The sequence below is a fragment of the Mesoplodon densirostris genome, chromosome 6 (genome assembly GCF_025265405.1).
Source record: "Mesoplodon densirostris isolate mMesDen1 chromosome 6, mMesDen1 primary haplotype, whole genome shotgun sequence".
Classification (NCBI taxonomy): Eukaryota; Metazoa; Chordata; class Mammalia; order Artiodactyla; family Ziphiidae; genus Mesoplodon; species Mesoplodon densirostris.
In genome coordinates this window covers 46196632-46214883 of record NC_082666.1, presented here as the reverse complement: position 1 = coordinate 46214883, position 18252 = coordinate 46196632, and the positions used below count along the sequence as shown (strand labels likewise).

Genomic DNA, 18252 nt, shown 5'->3' with positions numbered 1-18252 from the left:
TTGAGTCAAGGCCCCACTCTGGGCCCAGACAGGCTCTGTCCCACCTGTATATGCCTGTTCAGGAGGCTGTCCCTGAGACGGGGAGCTCGCTGAGGGCAGAGGGAAAACCAGGAGGCCAGAGTAGCCCAGGTGAGTGTACTGTCCACCAGATGAAGGAAGCTAGTAAAGCCCACCTACCCTGGCTCCTCATACACCATTATCAGCAAGTCAAGTCTTGCTGGGTCTGAAGAATGTCCTCAAGCTCCTACTATCTGCCAAGCATATCTGTAAACATTGATCAACTTTGTACATGCATTAATATTAAGAAACATCACTCCAAGTCTCGTTATCTTTCACGTCTGAAAATATGTCATGGTTAAGAGTGTTGCCTCTGAAGCCAGACTCCTGGGTTCAAATCCCAACTCTGCCACTTACTAGTTATTTAATCTCTCTGGGCCTCAGTTTCCTCATCAGTAAAAGGGAGGCAATGAAGTGCTTGGGAGAGGACCTGGCCTAGGGAAAGTGCTGAGTTTGCTGCGACTGTTCTCCCTCCCTCCACTAATCTAGTGCTTTATAAGGTGTCCCTAACAATCCAGTCTTCACACAACTTGCCAACATGATCTAAACACAGATCCAATGGGCTCTCTCCTGTATTCAAAATCCTTTTGTGGCTCCTCCTAGCCCTCAGGATGGTATCTGGCTTCTGAGCCCTGCTCACAAGCCCCTTCACACCTGTTCCAGTGCTCCAGCCTCACCATCTCCCCTCTCACTCTGCCCTGAATACCTGGACTCCCCGGGACCCTTTCTGCCTGAACCCTCTGTTCCACGGTGTGCTGGTAAATGCTTAACACCTGGCTTTCTAGAAATAATGTGTACTTCTATATATGTACACAAATTTATCATAAATTTTATTGGTACAAAGCTGTAAAATAGCACACAATTTACAAATACTACTAAAATATACAGTGTTCTTTATTGTAAATTCTACAGCATCAATTGCTCTATAGAATTCTCTCTTTGATTTTTGCCAACCCTTATATCTATAGCCAATCTATGGTTGCAGTTTATCCAAGATCTGACAAAATCACATCCTGAACAAATGCTTGATTACTATTCAATTCTGCAAAAAGTCATTCACATCATTGACTAACGAGCATAGTTCTGACCTTAATGTTGGCTGATATTTTCATTTACATTAAAGAGTAAGACAAAAGTAAAAGAACAAAGACACGTATTTGAAACATCAGTCATTCACCAAAGATATGTGACCTTTTTTGCTGAATTGGATGATGGTCTTCAAATATTGGAAGAATGTTTCCTCAAGGCTTTGTGCTATTCACAACGTAATGGCCATAGACATGACAAAGTTTTATGTTTCATCTGCGTTAATGTTTTCTCCATCGCTTTTTAAAGTCTAGACCAGGGGTCAATAAACATTTTTGTTAAGGGTCAAATGGTAAATATTTTAGGTTTTGTAGGGCATACCGTCCCTGTTCAACTACTCAGCTCTGCCGTGGCCACGTGAAAGCAGCCACAGACAGTACGTAAACAAATGCACAAGACTGTGTTCCAATACAACTTCATTTGCGATCGCTGAATTTTGAATTTCCTCCTGTCACAAAATATCTTAACTATTAAACAATATAAAAACCATTATTAGCTCACAGGCTGGATTTGACCTGCAAGCTGTAGTTTGTTAACCCCTGGTCCATGCAATCAACAAAACCATAAATTAAGCCCTGATTTGCAGTGTTAGTCCATTTCAATGATACAGGGAATGCCCTGGCGGCCCAGTGGTTAGGACTCTGTACGCTCACTACCGAGGGCCCAGGTTCAGTCCCTGGTCAGGGAACTAAGATCCCACAAGCTGTTTGGTGCGGCCAGAAAAAAAAATTTTTTTTTTCAATGATGCAAATACTACCACCATGACTGATTATAAACTACCAACATAGAGATGAGCAGCCGTACACCATTAGGTAGTTCCTCCACCCAGAGATTCAGTAGATATAAATAACTTGAAGAGCATAAAATGTAATAACAATTAGGAAGTAATAAGTTTCATTAATTATTACCTTTGTTTAAAAATAATTTCTGTGATTATACATTTATACAATTTAATTTTTAATAATGGCTGTGTTTAACAAGTGGTTTGCCAAATTCCTGAAAACGTAACAATTGGCCCTTGTAAACCTATTGGACTGGCTTCAGAACCTCTGCCTCTGTCTCTGAACCAGGCTGTCCCCCATGGCCTCCCTGGGAAACTCCCACTGACCCTTCCAGGCTCAGGGTCTACGTTACCTTGGCCCTGACCTCCCCTGGGCTTCTCTGAGCTCCCACAGCCATGTGGCCTCTCTCATATAGCCAGTAAAGGCAAAGCTACCTCACTTATTTTCCTGCCGGTTTTCCCCTGAGGGGAGACTGAGCACAAGGACCAACAATCTTGTTCACCTCTGAATCCCTAGGGCTTAGAAAATACCTGGCAAATAACAGGTTCTGGACAAATATTTGTGGAATGAAGCAGGGAAGGGCCGAGGAGCCTTGAGGAAGGAACCTGCAGCAAAGAAACAGGATTAGGGAGGTGGGCTGATGAGAGGGGCTTAATCCAGGGGTTCAGAATGTCTGGGAAGGCAGGGTCAGAATGTTGCCTAGTTGCTGTGGGCACCTTTGGGTGGGGATATCTGGTCAGGCTACTTATATCCTAAAGCACCACTCTACCCCCAACAGGTCCAGGCTCTCCACTCTCCACCTCACTCAGCCCAAATTTCAACGGAGTTTTCTCTTAGCTCCCCAACACTTCAGAAGGAATTTATAAGGGAGACTCCCTGGTCTTTGGTGACCAGATCAGGAAACACTTTGTCTTTGGTAGACGAGGACCAAGGAGATTCTCCCCATTTCACAGAGAAACAACCACGGTCCAGGGCTGGCAGGTGCCTGAACCAAGGCTTAGATATCCCAGGGCTTCCTCTTCAACTGTGAATCCCCTAAACCCTGGCTCAGAGCTACAGGCTACTTGGTTCCCCAGGTCATCCTGTCTATCTCCCTTGCCTTCGAACAAGACAGCTCTCTCCCACTGGGGCTGGATGGAAAGACATTTCCCCACCCTCCTGGGAAGCAGCCCAAGAAGAGGCACCTCATCCTCCCTGATCCACCATCACCTGCCCCCGCTGCAGTCTCACCTAAATCCTTCCTGCTTTCATGACACCGCCTTTCCTTCCCAGAAAGAGACCTTGGCTCCCACCTTAGAAGTGACCTCACCAAGGGATAGTTCTCCACCCCCAGCCCTTCCCCAACCCCACGGCAGAGCCAGGACCTAGCCCAACCCAGCTTGTATCTCTGCAGTTCCTTAGTGCTGTCACCAGGACAGGTCAGCTGACCTGCTGGAGCCACCTCTCCCATCTTTGACCTTTGCCTGAGATCCACCCTCGCCTACCCCTTCTCCACGACACATACACACACACCCCATCCTGGGGCCCAGGCTCCACTGTCCACCTGTCCAGACTTGCCTTCTGTCCTGCTGGCTGACACACCCAACCTAGCTAGTCCCCTGTGGTAGACTGTCTCACTCAGGTCAGTGAGAGGAGAGGTCACCAAAAGCCCCAGTGTTATGAGTGGGCAAAATGAGGCCCCCAGAGGGCCTTGAGAGTGTGGACCCTGAGAGCCGGCCCAAGGCCTCAGGGTGGGTTAGTGGCAGGGACAAGACTAGATCCAGGGCTGGATCCTATGCATAGTCTCCCATCCCTGCACAGGATGGCCTCCTTGCCATGGACAGCCAGGAGACTCAGAGGGTTCCCCGGAGGAAGCTGGGGATACCAGAGGAGTCAGAGGCCAGCGTCAGTTCTAGCAGAGGACAACCTTGCCCTGCAGAATTTTGAGAAGTTGGATACCTTTGACATCACTCCCAGCTCAGTGCTGAGGGGAAGAAAACAGACCAGCTCACCCAGTAATCAGTGTTCCTTACCAGTGGCATACTACCTGGGGGTGGGGTGGGAGCAGTCCTCCCTGGGGACAAACAATAGGGGGTGCGTGACCTGCAGAGAACTGAAAAACAACCGAACTGACTAAAAGTCAGTCTGCTTATTATCAGCAGCAGCAGCAATTCTAAACAATGTCAATAATAAAATACTTCTTTCAGAAAGAGTGGATCACTCACGTTGCCCCTCACTTAGTACACCACTGCTCCTAACTACACATTCACTCCCAAATGCTTGCCTATCAAATTCACATTATTTCTTAGATCATAAGACAATTTCATCCCCTTTGGAGAATTTATGGATCCTTCAAGGGCATCTTTTTTCTGAATGTCTACTTCTGAGCATCTTAAGAAGTATTAATCAGTTCCTACAAGGGTACTTGATTCATTAATTACTCATTCATTCATTCATTCATTCACTCATTCAACAGCCTTGGAAGACCTACCAAGTGCTGGTTGCCATACGTGCCATGAAGAACAAGTCATAGGCCCAGCACTGGAGAGCTTACAAGGCATATAGGGAAGCTGGTGAGCAAATAAGAAGTCACAATGCAGAGATCAGAGATAAAAAGCACAAGGGCCTGTAGGAGTTGAGAGGAGGGGCACCTAACCAAGCTGGGCAGAAGCTTTCCTGGAGGAAGGGACATTCACTTTAACAGCTGAGATGTGAGAAAGAGATAGTTAGCCAGGCAAAGGAGTGTGGAGCAGAAAGGATTGCTTCCCCTGGAGAGGAAACAACTCATGCAAAGGCCCAGAGGGAGCCTGGGAAATGCCAAGAGCAAAATTCTGTGTGGCTGGAGTATGGTGGGAGTGTGGTGATGGTAGAGAGGTCAGCCTGAGCCAGATCATGGACTGTTTTCTCCTTGCTCTTGAGAGCGATGGGGAGCCACTGAAGGGTTGTAAACAGGGGAGGGGCAGGGTAGGTTAGTGTATTAGAAAGCTCAGCATGGCTGTAGCTCAGAAGGCATGAATTTGGGGTGGGAAGAGTAAGAGTAGAGCAGAGAAGCTGGTTAGGAGGCAGCTGCAGTAGTGAAGGCAGGAGATGGTAGTGGCTGGAACAAAGTGGGGAAAAGGTGGTTGGGCTTGTGAATGACTGACTCTGGGGGTATAGGAGCCTGAAGTGTGGAATGACTTTCAGGTTTCTGGCTAGGGCAGTGCTCCTCTCTGAGATGGGTACAAAGGAGGAGGCACAGGCTTAGTGGATCATCAGGTTTTATTCTCATATTGCTTTTTTTTAATGAAGTTTGCTTTTTTATTAGCATCTTTATGATGTCCTGATTTTATACATTTGTCGTGTTTCAACCTATTACACTCAATATTCTTTTGGTGCTCAAATTTTCCCATCTTTGGCCACTGGAAGTGTCTTCAAGTTGGTTCCAGTGTCATTTTTTTTTTTTTTTTTTTTTTTTTTTTGGCGGTATGCGGGCCTCTCACTGTTGTGGCCTCCCCCGTTGCGGAGCACAGGCTCCGGACGCGCAGGCTCCGGACGCGCAGGCTCAGCGGCCATGGCCCACGGGCCCAGCCGCTCCGCGGCACACGGGATCCTCCCAGACCGGGGCACGAACCCGTATCCCCTGCATCGGCAGGCGGACTCTCAACCACTTGCGCCACCAGGGAGGCCCTCCAGTGTCATTTTAACAAGACCTCAGTAATCTTTTTTTTAATATTAATTTATTTATTTGTTTTTATTTTTGGCTGCGTTGGGTCTTTGCTGCTGTGTGCGGGCTTTCTCTAGTTGCGGTGAGCGGGAGCTACTCTTCATTGCGGTGCAGGGGGTTCTCACTGCAGTGGCTTCTCCTGTTGCGGAGAACGGGCTCTAGGCGCACGGGTTTCAGTAGTTGTGGCTCATGGGCTCTAGAGCACAGGCTCAGTAGTTGTGGCACACGAGCTTAGCTGCTCTGCAGCATGTGGGATCTTCCCGGACTAGGGTTCAAACCCATGTCCCCTGCATTGGCAGGCGGATTCTTAACCACTACACCACCAGGGAAGCCCCTATTTTCATATTTCTGGTAAGATTTTCTCAAATTCCCTCATTTCTTAAACATACCATCAAGTGTGTGAGGGTTTTTTGGTTTTATAGCTCAAGCCATCCCCCAAAACACTCTTTTTGTGTAAGGAGGTGTTACTCTGAAGAATTAAACTGAAAATCAGTGATGTAACATGGAAGAACAAATCTGAGTCCATATTGGATCTGTTTATTTTACTTTAACCTTTGTATTCTGTTGCTTTTGCTGCAAGTTAATCACTAAAGGGATGTTGCCTATAGCTGAACGTATACATAATGGCCAGTCTCTAGGAATCCCGCCTTCCATTCCTGAGTTTAAGCTAAAATACCTTTGTTTAGGGACTTCCCCGGTGGTCCAGTAGTTAAGACTCCATGCTTCCACTGCAGGGGGTATGGGTTCGATCCCTGGTCAGAGAACTAAGATCCCACATGCCGAGCAGTTCAGCCAATAAATAAATAAAATTAAAACAAACAAACAAACAACAAAAAATAATCCTTTGTTTAGCTCACAGGAAACATCCTGACCAGGCCCACCTTTGAATGGCTGCAGGAAAGAAGAAATTAACACATCCCCTCCAGAGTCTGGCAGGAACCAGGAAATATTTGCAACAACTTCTCTCCTTTTTTTTACTTCACCTCCTCACCTTCTCCTCTTTGGTCTATAAAAGAAACTGGCATCCAAACCCAGGCAATATGGTTCTTTGGGACACTAGTCCACCACCTTCTCAGTTTGCGGGCTTTCCAAATGGAGTCGCTACTTGTTTCTCAATTGATTGACCTGTCATGTAGTGAGCAGTACGACCTTGGACTTGGTAACAAATTTTGGAGAAGCCAGACAGGAGCCCTGCTGCTCTTGGCCAGCCAGCCCCAGTTGGGGAATTTTCAAGTAAGGCCCAAGCAGCTGCTGGGACCACTTGTCCTGAGGATCTTCCCTTCAAAATTCTCTGAAGGAGCTCTAGCTGCCCCAGCACTTGACAGGTGGAACAAGGAATCAACATCTGGAAGCTGATGGACTCCATATAGTAGGGTAAGTCACTCCACTGTGTACAGCCGGAAACTTTATTACTCTCTGTTTGGGGATTTTTTCTCTGGAATAAGCCAAGCTATTTTGTAGTTGCGTGGGGTACCCTGCTGGAGAGAGGAAATAGTTGCTGGACTTTTACCCGATTTGTGAACTGCTTCGTTTGTTTCTTTAGATGCTAGCATTTGTGTGTGCTATTTGTGTTTTTTTGTCTTGTATTTCTGTCTTTAAAAGATGGGGAATGTTTCATTTATCCCTAAAGAAAGTCCTCTGGGGTGCATTTTGGATAAGTAGTCTGATTACAGCTATGAACCCATGACTAAGAGGAAGATGAACAATGTGTGACCATAGTACCTATAAGGATCTTCACAAGGGATTTATGCAGGATTATCTTGGGACCCTGTGCACCATGTACTGTCACTCTTGCCATGTTAAATATGTTGTTTGCGGTCTCCTGTGTCATTGGTCTGGAACCAACATCTCTCCAAGGAGTCACATTGCATGGGGTTTGATTTGATGGTTCTTGTGATAGGTAAAACCCCAAGACCAAACTTGAGGGTTTATTTAGGGTTTTCTCTTTGTCCTTTGGGTTTTTCTTTTTTTTTTCTTTTTTTTCTTTTTTTTTGCAGTACACGGGCCTCTCACTGTTGTGGCCTCTCCCGTTGCGGAGCACAGGCTCCGGACGCGCAGGCTCAGCAGCCATGGCTCACGGGCCCAGCCGCTCCGCGGCATGTGGGATCTTCCCGGACCAGGGCACAAACCCGTGTCCCCTGCATCGGCAGGTGGACTCTCAACCACTGCGCCACCAGGGAAGCCCTCCTTTCACTTTTTTATCCTTTAATCTTTCTAAGTACAGTACTCTGTTGACATAATTGAAAATAATTCTGTATAAGCTTATTTGTATAATGCCCTTTTCACCTAATGCCATGATTATAGAATAATTATCAAGTCTTCAGAACCATGATTTTAATAACAAAGAGGTAAACCGTACTTTATTTACTCTATCCTCTATCATTGGGTATTCAGTTTGTTGCCAGCTTTTAAAATTTTTCTATTTCATTTTTTTCATTGGTAAATATAAATTTGTATTTCAATGTTTTAATGGCATAAATAACCTTGCAATGAAGATCTGGGCAAAGCCTTTGTCTACATCTCCAATTATTTTCCCAAGGATAAATTCCCAAAAGTGAAATAATGGGGACAAATAATACCAAAAAATCCAGGTTCATTTTAACCCTTTATGTATTATTTACCTCTCAAAACCACCAGTTTTATGGTGTGAGGAAAGGATCTAATTATTGCTTTCCAGAGATCAGAAGAAGTGCTCTTCCTGTGTTAGCCCTTCCCCCTTCCCATCAGCCCCTGGCTTCTTCCACCTCCCTTGCAGAGTGGAAAGATGAAATCAAGAGGTGACATTATAAAGCCGCCATTTTCTTTGCCTTAATCACAGCAGTGCTTTTCCTTGTTCTGTGAGTAACTGGCTTTCTCTAAGTGTCCTCACCTTCTGATGAGTAACTGGAAATGTGCTTCTCTGCTTGAACTTTGTCAGAAGTGCTTGTGCCAAGTCAGCTAAAAAGCTCTTGAGATGCTCAAAAGTAAATAAAATGAAAAGGGACACCAAAATACAACAGGGAATGAACAAGTTAATATGAGTATAGTACTTAGCACAGTGCCTGGCACTGTTAAGTGCTCAACAGACATTCACTGAGTCCCTACCAGAAGCCAGGCACTGTGCTAGGCTCTGGGGACCTGACAGTGACCAAGATGAACACAGCTACCATCCTCCCAGAGTGTCCCATCTGGTGGGCAAGACGATCCTAAACACATGATTATATGAATAAGTAGCTGATCACAAGTGTTAGGTGTCAAGGTACTGGGGGGCTATGAGAGTGTATCACAGGGGGTTAGGTAATAGTCTGAGGGAGGGAACATCAAGGAATTTTAAAAAGGGAACTAATAGTCTATTTATTTATTTATTGGCTATGCCACGGGGCTTGCGGGATCTTAGTTCCCAACCAGGGATTGAACCCGGGCCCGTGGCAGTGAAAGCACAAAGTCCTAAACATTGGACCGCCAGGGAATTCCCAATAGTCAATTTAATAACTGGAAATTTTAGGTCTCGCCTGGGTGGAAGAACTGCCAGATGTCACAGGTATAGGCAGAGAAGATTCAGGGCTTCCTGGTAAGGCCTCTACCTAGTATTCTTTCAATACTCTGGGAATAAGTGCATGGCCCCAGGGTCCAGACAACATGGAGAAATGAAGCACCCCTGGCCAGAGCAGAGAGCAAAGGTAAAGAGCTTGGCAATTCCAGATACGGAAACCCAGAGGAGGCCAGAGGCTGGAAAGGCAGGAGCAAAGGCTCAGAGGTGGGCCCATGCTGAGAATGTCTACCCCAGAGGGGAAAGCCCATTTCGAGACCTAGGTGAGGGGCTGGAGACAGGAAGATGTTGATGACAGCGATGGGGGTGGTGGAGATGGGCAGTGCTGGTGAACTAACCGGGGAAAGGTGGTGACGGTCCAGAGGACTTAGAGGTGATAGAGACTGGGACAGGTGGTAAGGGCTGTAGTGACTAGGATGACGAGGATGACAGGCACAGGTGGTAACAGTGAAAGTGACAGGGAGACGAGAATGGAACTAGCCAGTGGCAGGGTTGGGTAAAGGCCTTTAATAAAGAAGACAGTGTGGGTTCAGATAGCAACAGCCTTGGGCATGGGGCTGGGTCAGGGATGGTGGCAATCTGGAGACGGTAACACAGTGATGGGAACTGGGTCGAGTGACAGCATGGTTAAGAAAGCGGCAGTGGTTGTGACGCAGGGATGCTGATGAGGGTGGCAAATGAGTGACAGGATGGGAGATGAGTGATGACAATAAAGGTGACCCGGGGTTGACACGAAATGTGGGAGGTGAAGATGTCTGTGCTGTAGAGACCCACCCTGCCCCCTCCCCTGGGCCTGTTTCAACATCAGAACTGTTTTCTAGGCTGCAGGTCCCATGACTCAGGACCATCCATCAGCTGCCCCCAGATAAGATCTCTGGGGCTTCCCTGGTGGCGCAGTGCTTGGGAGTCTGCCTGCCGATGCAGGGGACACGGGTTTGTGCCCCAGTCCGGGAAGATCCCACATGCCGCAGAGCGGCTGGGCCCGTGAGCCATGGCCGCTGAGCCTGCGCGTCCGGAGCCTGTGCTCCGCAACGGGAGAGGCCACAACAGTGAGAGGCCCGCGTACGGCAAAAAAAAAAAAAAAGAAAGAAAGAAAAAAAAGATCTCTGGGTGCAGACACAGCCAGAGGGGCTGGCTGGGTCCCTTTCTTGGCTACGTCCAGGCCCATCAAGAAACCTTAGTGTTGCCTCTGCCTCCTCTGTCCTGGGCACACATCCACCCCAATCTGAGGTCCACCAAGAACCCCTAAACTCCCTCTCCTTGGAGAATACAGCTTCCACAGCTGTCCTAGCCGGGGATTTGTCTATTCCACCAGCTTCTTCCACAGGTGATTCTTCTAATGCTTTGTCATAACTATTCCCTGGAAGGAGAGAGAAAAAACGTGGGCTTCGAGGGGAGATCTGAATAATCCCATTCATTCATTTAGCAAATATTTACTGAACCCCTTGCATCATATGAGGCGCTAGCTTTTACAATCAGACCTGTGTTTCCCTGTCTCCATGAAGCTCAGTCTCGGGGACAGACAGGTAAATGGCAGTCACCATGGGGAGAGAGTTCTATTCCCTTGTAATGGAGGAGGGCAGACTGCTTTTTAAAACCTGAGGAGAGTGGGTCCCATTAAAGGAAATCTCAGGACCTGTGCTAGCGACCCTTTTGCTCAGCTGAATACTTTACCAAAAAAGTTTAGAGTGTAGTGAGCCATCCAGAGGGAGAAAGTGAGGAGGGAAAGTAAGAAGAGAAAAAAAACCTGTGATGAGGCCAGAGGCTAGGATGCTAAGTAGGATAAAAGGCCAGTGAGAAATCACCACCAACGTGATTTCCAAGAACAGGAGTGCCTGATACTCAACTTGAATGTGTTGGGTTTGTGCAAAGTAAACTCCCTCCATCTCCCCAAGCCTTCAGCAGTTTGTTACTAACGTAAGACCTGATATAAAAAGGGAATTTCTTTCTCTTTCTTTTTCTTTCTCTCCCCCCTCCCTCCTTTCCTTCTTTCCTTCCTTCCTTCCATCATCTGGATCTCAGACTGTTAGGAACCCCAGAAGAGAATCATAGAACTTCTGTGCTGGAACTTGCTTTGGGTCTCGGAGCAGCCTGGTGCTCTTGACACCCAGGCCTCTCATCATACTCCACTTACTTCCCTGATCTGTTCACTGTGGCATCTGATCTCCTTCCAAGGCAGGGTCTGGCCCCCAGCTGGCTCCTCCCTGCCCGTTAGCTTGGTGATGGATGGGCTCACGGGGCCACTAGGCAAGAGACTTAGGAAGCTTCAGTTTCCCAGATGCTCCATGACCGGTATCCTACCCGACATGGCCACACCCACTTTCCAGTCTCATCTAGTACTCTAAGCTCCAGCCGCAACTGAATTCCCTCCAACTTTTCCAGGGAACCTGATCTCCTGCCACCAGGCTTTTGCACAAACCGTTACTGCTACCTGGAGTACCCCATCTGGCTGATTCCTTCTCCTTCTTCAGGTCTCAATAAAGAGGTACAGGGCTGGCTTTATGGACAGGTGACCTGGGCCTTAAAAGGGCCCTACACTTGATTTAATACTGTTGCTGCCTTGAAATTCTAAATAATTTTTGAATAAGGGGCATTTTCATTTTACACTAAGCCCCACAAATTATGTATCCAGTCCTGTAGAAATGTTTCATTCTGGTAAAATGTCCCAATTCCCAATTTCACCTGTTTGATTGTATTTGTAGTCTCCTCCACTAATTCATCTTTAAGTTACATGAAGACAGGAGCTATTTGGTAGGCTCTGGTTTCCCTTTTCCTAACAGTCCTCATTTCCATTTGGTAATCCATTTTGTTCGGGTGCAGCTGACATCTCTCTTGGGGCCAGAGATGGAACATGTGACTTAAGCTAATCCAATTAATTGGGCCATGCTTGTGACACAGGGCTGGGCATGAAACCAAGCTGGTCCAATCAGAGTGTGCCTCTGGGTATTTTCTGGAACTGTGGTGACAATGATGCTCCCTCTTCCCTGCTGGACATTAACAAGAAGCATGCAACCTGGAGCCAGGTATCTTGGATCCATAAGAGAATCCAGGTTTAGGGTGAGGCTGATGCCTTATAGAAGGAGGAGAGGAAAAACAGAATGGAAATGAGTGCTGGATCAAGCCTCACCTGAAGTTTTCCTCTGATTTTTCAGTTTTCTGAGCCAATGAATGACCACTGCTGCCCAAATCAGATCGAGTCAGATTTCCTCTTTTGTGCACCCAGATGCATCCTATATGATCTTGTATATATCTTGCTCATTATAGTAATCCTGGTATCTACCACAACCTGGCATGAAAAAGATCCTCAATAAATATTTGATGAAATAGTAAGGAAACAAATGAATTAAACCCAAGCCCTCTGGCAGAAAGACCAGAGGTACTACTTTATATATGAGACATTTCCAGGAGCTTTTCTGCAGAGTTTCTGCTGGTCTTCTTGATCCTGTATACCTTAAGGGACCCCAACAGGTCCCCATCTTTCCTGGCTAGGGCCCAAATCCCTGGGACAGGCCAGAGCTTAGTCACTTTCTGTTCATCCCCAAGCAGCTAAGCCTGCTGTGGCTTCTGTCTTCACTCAAGTGTCACTGGACTTAGAAGCTTCCCCTGAGCCTGAGACCTAGGTCTGGACTGGTACTGACTGACCTAGTAGCTTCATGTAAGTCACCTGTACTTATTTATTTATTTATTTATTTATTGGCTTAAACAATAAACATTTATTTCTCATAGTTCTGAAGGCTGGGGAATACAAGGTTTTTTAAAAATTCTTTTCCATTATGGTTTATTATAAGATACTGAATATGGTTCCCTGTGCTGTACAGTAGGATCTTGTTGTTTATCCATCCTATATACACTAGTTTGCATCTGCTAATCCCAAACTCCCACTCCATCCCCTCCCTACCTCCCTCCCCCTTGGAAACCAGAAGTCTGTTCTCTATTTCTGAAGTCACCTGCACCTGAGACTCAGCCTCCTGCTCTGGGAGATGGCAGTGAGGATGTAGAGCCGTTGACTTCAGAGGGTGAGATGGCCCTGACTCCTTGGTTGCCTAGGATTCTAAACTTCTGTGACACAGACAGGCAGCTCTACCAACTGGAAACGGGGAGTTGTAGTCAATCCTGCTGTTCTCTTATTCAGCAAGTATTTGTCAACAGTTACTATGTGCCCTGCCCAGGCACTGGGACTCTCATTCACATTCTCTAAACCTCCTGCTTCCTGACCCCTTGCCCTGAAAATCTGGGTTGTGACCTCAACACCTAAAGGCTTTCCAAGCCCACATCCTGACCCCTGTGATACTCACCTCTTTACCTCCTGTCTCTGCACTCACCCACACACACACATCAGACTCATTGCACAGATGCGTGGCTTCTGGCGACCTGCAAGGAGGAGTGCCTTCGAGCTGGGTAAGTGTGTATTCAACTGTGAGTGAGTGTGTTGATGTGTACTTAAGCGTGCATGGCTGTAAGAGTATGTGTGTGTGAGGCCATGGAGGGGAGGTGTGCGTCAGAGTTTGAATGTGGAAGTACTGGGTGTACAAGAATGTACCCAAGTGTGTTTGAGCACCAGAGTGTGGGTGAGTGTGAGTCACTGTCAGAGTATGAGTTTGCATGTATGAATATAGGTGGGTTGAATGTGAAGTGAGTGTGCCTGGGTGTGTTGGTGAGTGAGTGAGTGAGCGTGTAAATGCACTTGTGTGAATAGGCACACACAACCCCAGCCCCCAGAATTCCCTGGCGGTCCAGTGGTTAGGACTCCGAGCTTTCACTGCTGAAGGCGCCGGTTCAATCCTTGGTTGGGGAACTAAGAAAAAATGCACAACCCCTCCAGTCCTTCACCAGTTACAGCAGACACACCCTCACAAGTATGTGGGCACACCTGCACCTCTTAGGGCCAAAGGTGGCTCAAGCTATAAACCTTTAGTCCAATAAAGGGGAGACTTTGTTCACAGGCCGGGATCAGTTTCCCTTCCCTACCCCTGACTTGGAACTGGGGAGCTGACTTCCCTGGGTAGCTAAAGGCTACCTCTCCTAGGAAGGAGCTCCCTCAGACCAGAGCCTGCAGCCTGTCTCCTCGCTTAAGCCAGTCCCCTCCCTACTCCCCCCATCTCATCTGTTTCCTGCCAGGCCCTGGCAGTGACCCTGAGCAGAGAGGCAAAGGATGAGGGTGGGAGGCAGGACATTCCAGTTACTTCCTTGGCTATGGGGTGGGGGTGGGGTGTCTCCATGGAGATGAGCCGATGGACCATGTCCAGATGGTTATCAGGATTCCCAGAGTCCTCCCTTCCCTCACCCAGTCAGGCCTCCTTGGCTCTGAGCACAGTGAGGAAGCCTGGCAAAAGTCCATCACTCCTCAAGGGGCTTCCAGAGAAGAGACAGGGGCTAGAGGTTCCTGGGAGTGGGCCAAGAAGACTTCCCAGAGCAAGGATCAGAGAAGCTGGTTGAGATGACTGCATCTGGTTTAAGCCTTTATCCCCAGAGAGTTCTGGAGACAGAGAAGAGTAACACCCACCCCTTCTCCACACCACATCACATCTGACTTGAAGGTATGACCAAGGCAGTCCAGGGAGGTGTCAGATTATTAGTCAGTTTTCAGCCTCTTCGTAACCTCACCCCACTGGCAACTTCAGCTGTCCATAAGACCCCCCATTAGTGACCCCCAGACCTCCTGTCCTTCGGTCATATGCAGGATTGGGTAGGGGCACACAGACCCTCTTCCTCCTCCCAAAGCTACTGGAACTCCCGGTGCATTGGTGAGAGCTGGAAAAGACCCCCGGTGTCATGGTAATTGTCCTGGGAGCTGAAGCAGGATGGCAGTGAGCCCTGAGGAAGGATTTCCTGAGTAGCAAAGAAGCAAAGTTTGGAAACACAGATTGGGATTTTTGCTTCTGTCTTCAGCCACCCTGGGATCAACCCTCTCCCTCTAAACCCCTAATGCATCACTGCAACCATTCTCAACCTCTACCAGATCCCCAGAGCCCCACAAAATGGTGGGGTGCCTACCTCTCCGTTTCTCAGGAACCTGAGTTTTCTGGAGAAGAGCCAGGATGGGAAAGGGGCTCTGGTTTCATCTCCCCTGACTCCAGTCTTCCTAGGGAAAGTTGGTTCCACTTGAGTTGCAGGGATTGAGGCTAAACAACCAGGCTGACAAAGGTCCCATGGAAGCACCAAGCAGCCTGGAGCTGGAGGGGATGGCCTTGGACAGTCAGGTATCTCTCTCCAAGCCTGGCTTCACACTTTCTCTCCTCACCGTACACTGGGAGCTCACAAGGAAAGAAGCACGACAGTAATAGTATTATTATTATTCTATATTCTACAGCACTTACTGCTACATCTGGCGTTGTTCCATACATGTGTTAACTCATTCAATGCTCACCTTGTGCAACTTCTTGAGGTAAGTAGAACTATCTATTATCCCCATTTACAGATGAAGAAACTAAAGAGTAGAGAAGTGAAACCTGTCAGGAATCCAGCAGGAACAGTATATTGTCAGAGGGCTTCACTGAAGAGAGTTTAGGAAGGGACTATTTACAGAGGCGGGGCGGGGTCAAGGGATGGCCCAAGAACTAACAGTGGGCAGCCATTCCCTCCTCAGCCAGAGGAGGTAAGAGGAGAGAGCAGTGTTACTGGATGCAGTGAAAGTCCTGGAAAAGGTGTGAATACCCAGACTTTCTTCCCGACCCCCTCACACCCGCCCTGCCTTCTGATTTCCTAGCTGTGCCTCGCACTTACCAAACCCACCTGGAAGCCAGAGAGCAAGAGGGCCCAGGTGACGCAGCCCACAAGTGTCAACCTCCCTGGGCACAGAGCAGGAGGAGATTGGATCTGGAGGAAATGAGACCACATGCCCAAGGGCCCATGTCTGGGAAGGGCTTGTTTGGAACGCAGGTGATCTGGCCCAGGAGCCCTGCTCCCTGAGATGTTGCAAAGTGCTGCCTGGGAAAGGGGTTCAGGGCAACCAGGTTGGGGACAGTAAGCTGAGTTCTAGTCCAGGCTTTGCTGCACTGCTCTGTGACCCTGAGTGAGACTCTGGGCCTCAGTTTCACCTTTATGCAAGGTGGGTGCCTCTCTAGGAGAGCCATAGTGCCCAGACCAGGCAGAGTCTCTGTTCCCACTGCCATCCTCCTTCTGACCGCAAATAAGCCTGGCACCAAAGGCCAAGGCCCCAGGTGTGGAGACACTGAGTGCCTGAGGGAGCCACCCCCAGCTGCTGGGCGGACACACCCACTCCTCTGCCTGCTTAGGACTCAGACATTCTACTCAGTGTTCCAAGGTGAACCCCTTGAGGGCCCCAGTGCCTCCTTCTGATTTAAAAATATTTTTATAGTTTAGTTTAGTTTTTATTTTATTTTTTTAATTGAAGTATAGTTGATGTACATTATATGTTACAGGTGTACAGTATAGTAATTCACAATTTTTAAAGGTTATACTCCATTTATAGTTACTATAAAATATTGGCTATATTCCCTGTGCTTTTTTTGTGTGTGTGTGTGGTTTTTTTTTTTTTTTGCCACACCGTGCAGCAGGTGGGATCTTAGTTCCCCGACCAGGGATCAAACCTGTGCCCCCTGCACTGGGAGCGTGAAGTCTTAACCACTGGACCACCAGGGAAGTCCCTCCCTTGTTTGTACAGTATATCGTTGTAGCTTATTTTATATGTAGTAGTTTGTACCTCTTAATCCCCTACCCCTATATTACCTCTCCCCCACCTTCCATCTCCCATCTGGTAACCACCAGTTTGTTCTCTGTATCTGTGAGTCAGTTTCTTTTTTGTTATATTCACTAGTTTGTTAGATTTTTTAGATTCCACATATAAATGATATCATACAGGCTTCTGCCATCTTTCCAGCCCTCAGTCAGACAGGCGTGGAGACGCTTCTAGAAGTAACATCACGATGGCTGCCCAAGGAGAACCCGAAGTTCAGTTCAAACTTGTATTGGCTGGTGATGGTGGTACTGGAAAAACTACATTTGTGAAACGTCATCTGGTGAATTTGAGAAGTATGTAGCTACCTTGGGTGTTGAGGTCCATTGCCTTGTGTTCCATACCAACAGAGGACCTATTAAGTTCAATGTATGGGATACAGCTGATCAGGAGAAATTTGGTGGACTGAGAGATGGCTATTATATCCAAGCTCAGTGTGCCATTACAATGTTTGATGTAACATTGAGAGTTACTTACAAGAACATGCCTAACTGGCATAGAGATCTGGTACAAGTGTGTGAGAACATCCTCATCGTGTTGTGTGGCAACAAAGTGGGTATTAAGGATAGAAAGTTAAGGCACAGTCAATTGTCTTCCACCGAAAGAAGAATCTTCAGTACTATGACATTTCTGCCAAAAGTAACTACAACTTTGAAAAGCCCTTCTTCTGGCTTGCTAGAAAACGGATAGGAGACCCTCACTTGGAGTTCATCGCCATGCCTGCTCCCGCCCCACCAGAGGTGGTCATGGACTCAGCATTGGCAGCACAGTACAAGCAGGATCTAGAGGTTGCTCAGACAACTGCCCTCCCAGCTTAAGAGAAAGTGAAGCTGGGCCCCAGCGTCAGAAGTCTAGTTTTATAGGCAACTGTCCTGTGATGTCAGTGGTGCAACGTTTTTGCCACTTTACTATATAGCTAAGCAGAACATGTGCTTAATCTTTGGGATGCTGAAGGAGATGAATGGGCTTCGGAGTGAATGTGGCAGTTAAAAAAAATGCCTTCATTTTTTGGACCTGCTTATTTAGGTGTTTTGGAACACAGTTGTTTCCTCCTTGAGTTTCAGATATAAGACTGCTACAGTCACATCACACATGCACACACACAAAAAGTGATATCATACAGTATTTTTCTCTGTCTGACTTATTTCACTTAGCATAAATACCCTCCAAGTCTATCCATTTTGTTGCAAAGGACAAATTTTCATTCTTTTTTATGGCTGAATAGTATTCCATTGTATATATATTTATATATATATACATATATGTAGTATATGTATAGTATAAGTAGTATTCCATTATATGTATATAATGGAATATTATTCAGCAGATGAATGAATTAAGATTAACAGATGAATGGATAATATATATACCACATCTTAATCCATTCATCTGTTGATGGACATTTAGGTTGTTTCCATAT

At 47.1% G+C, this 18252-nt stretch overlaps 1 pseudogene; it reads left to right on the top strand.

Moving 5' to 3' along the window:
• The first annotated feature begins 17022 nt into the window (after positions 1-17022).
• Positions 17023-17650, top strand: LOC132491627 (GTP-binding nuclear protein Ran-like; annotated as a pseudogene).
• Positions 17651-18252: the final 602 nt, after the last annotated feature.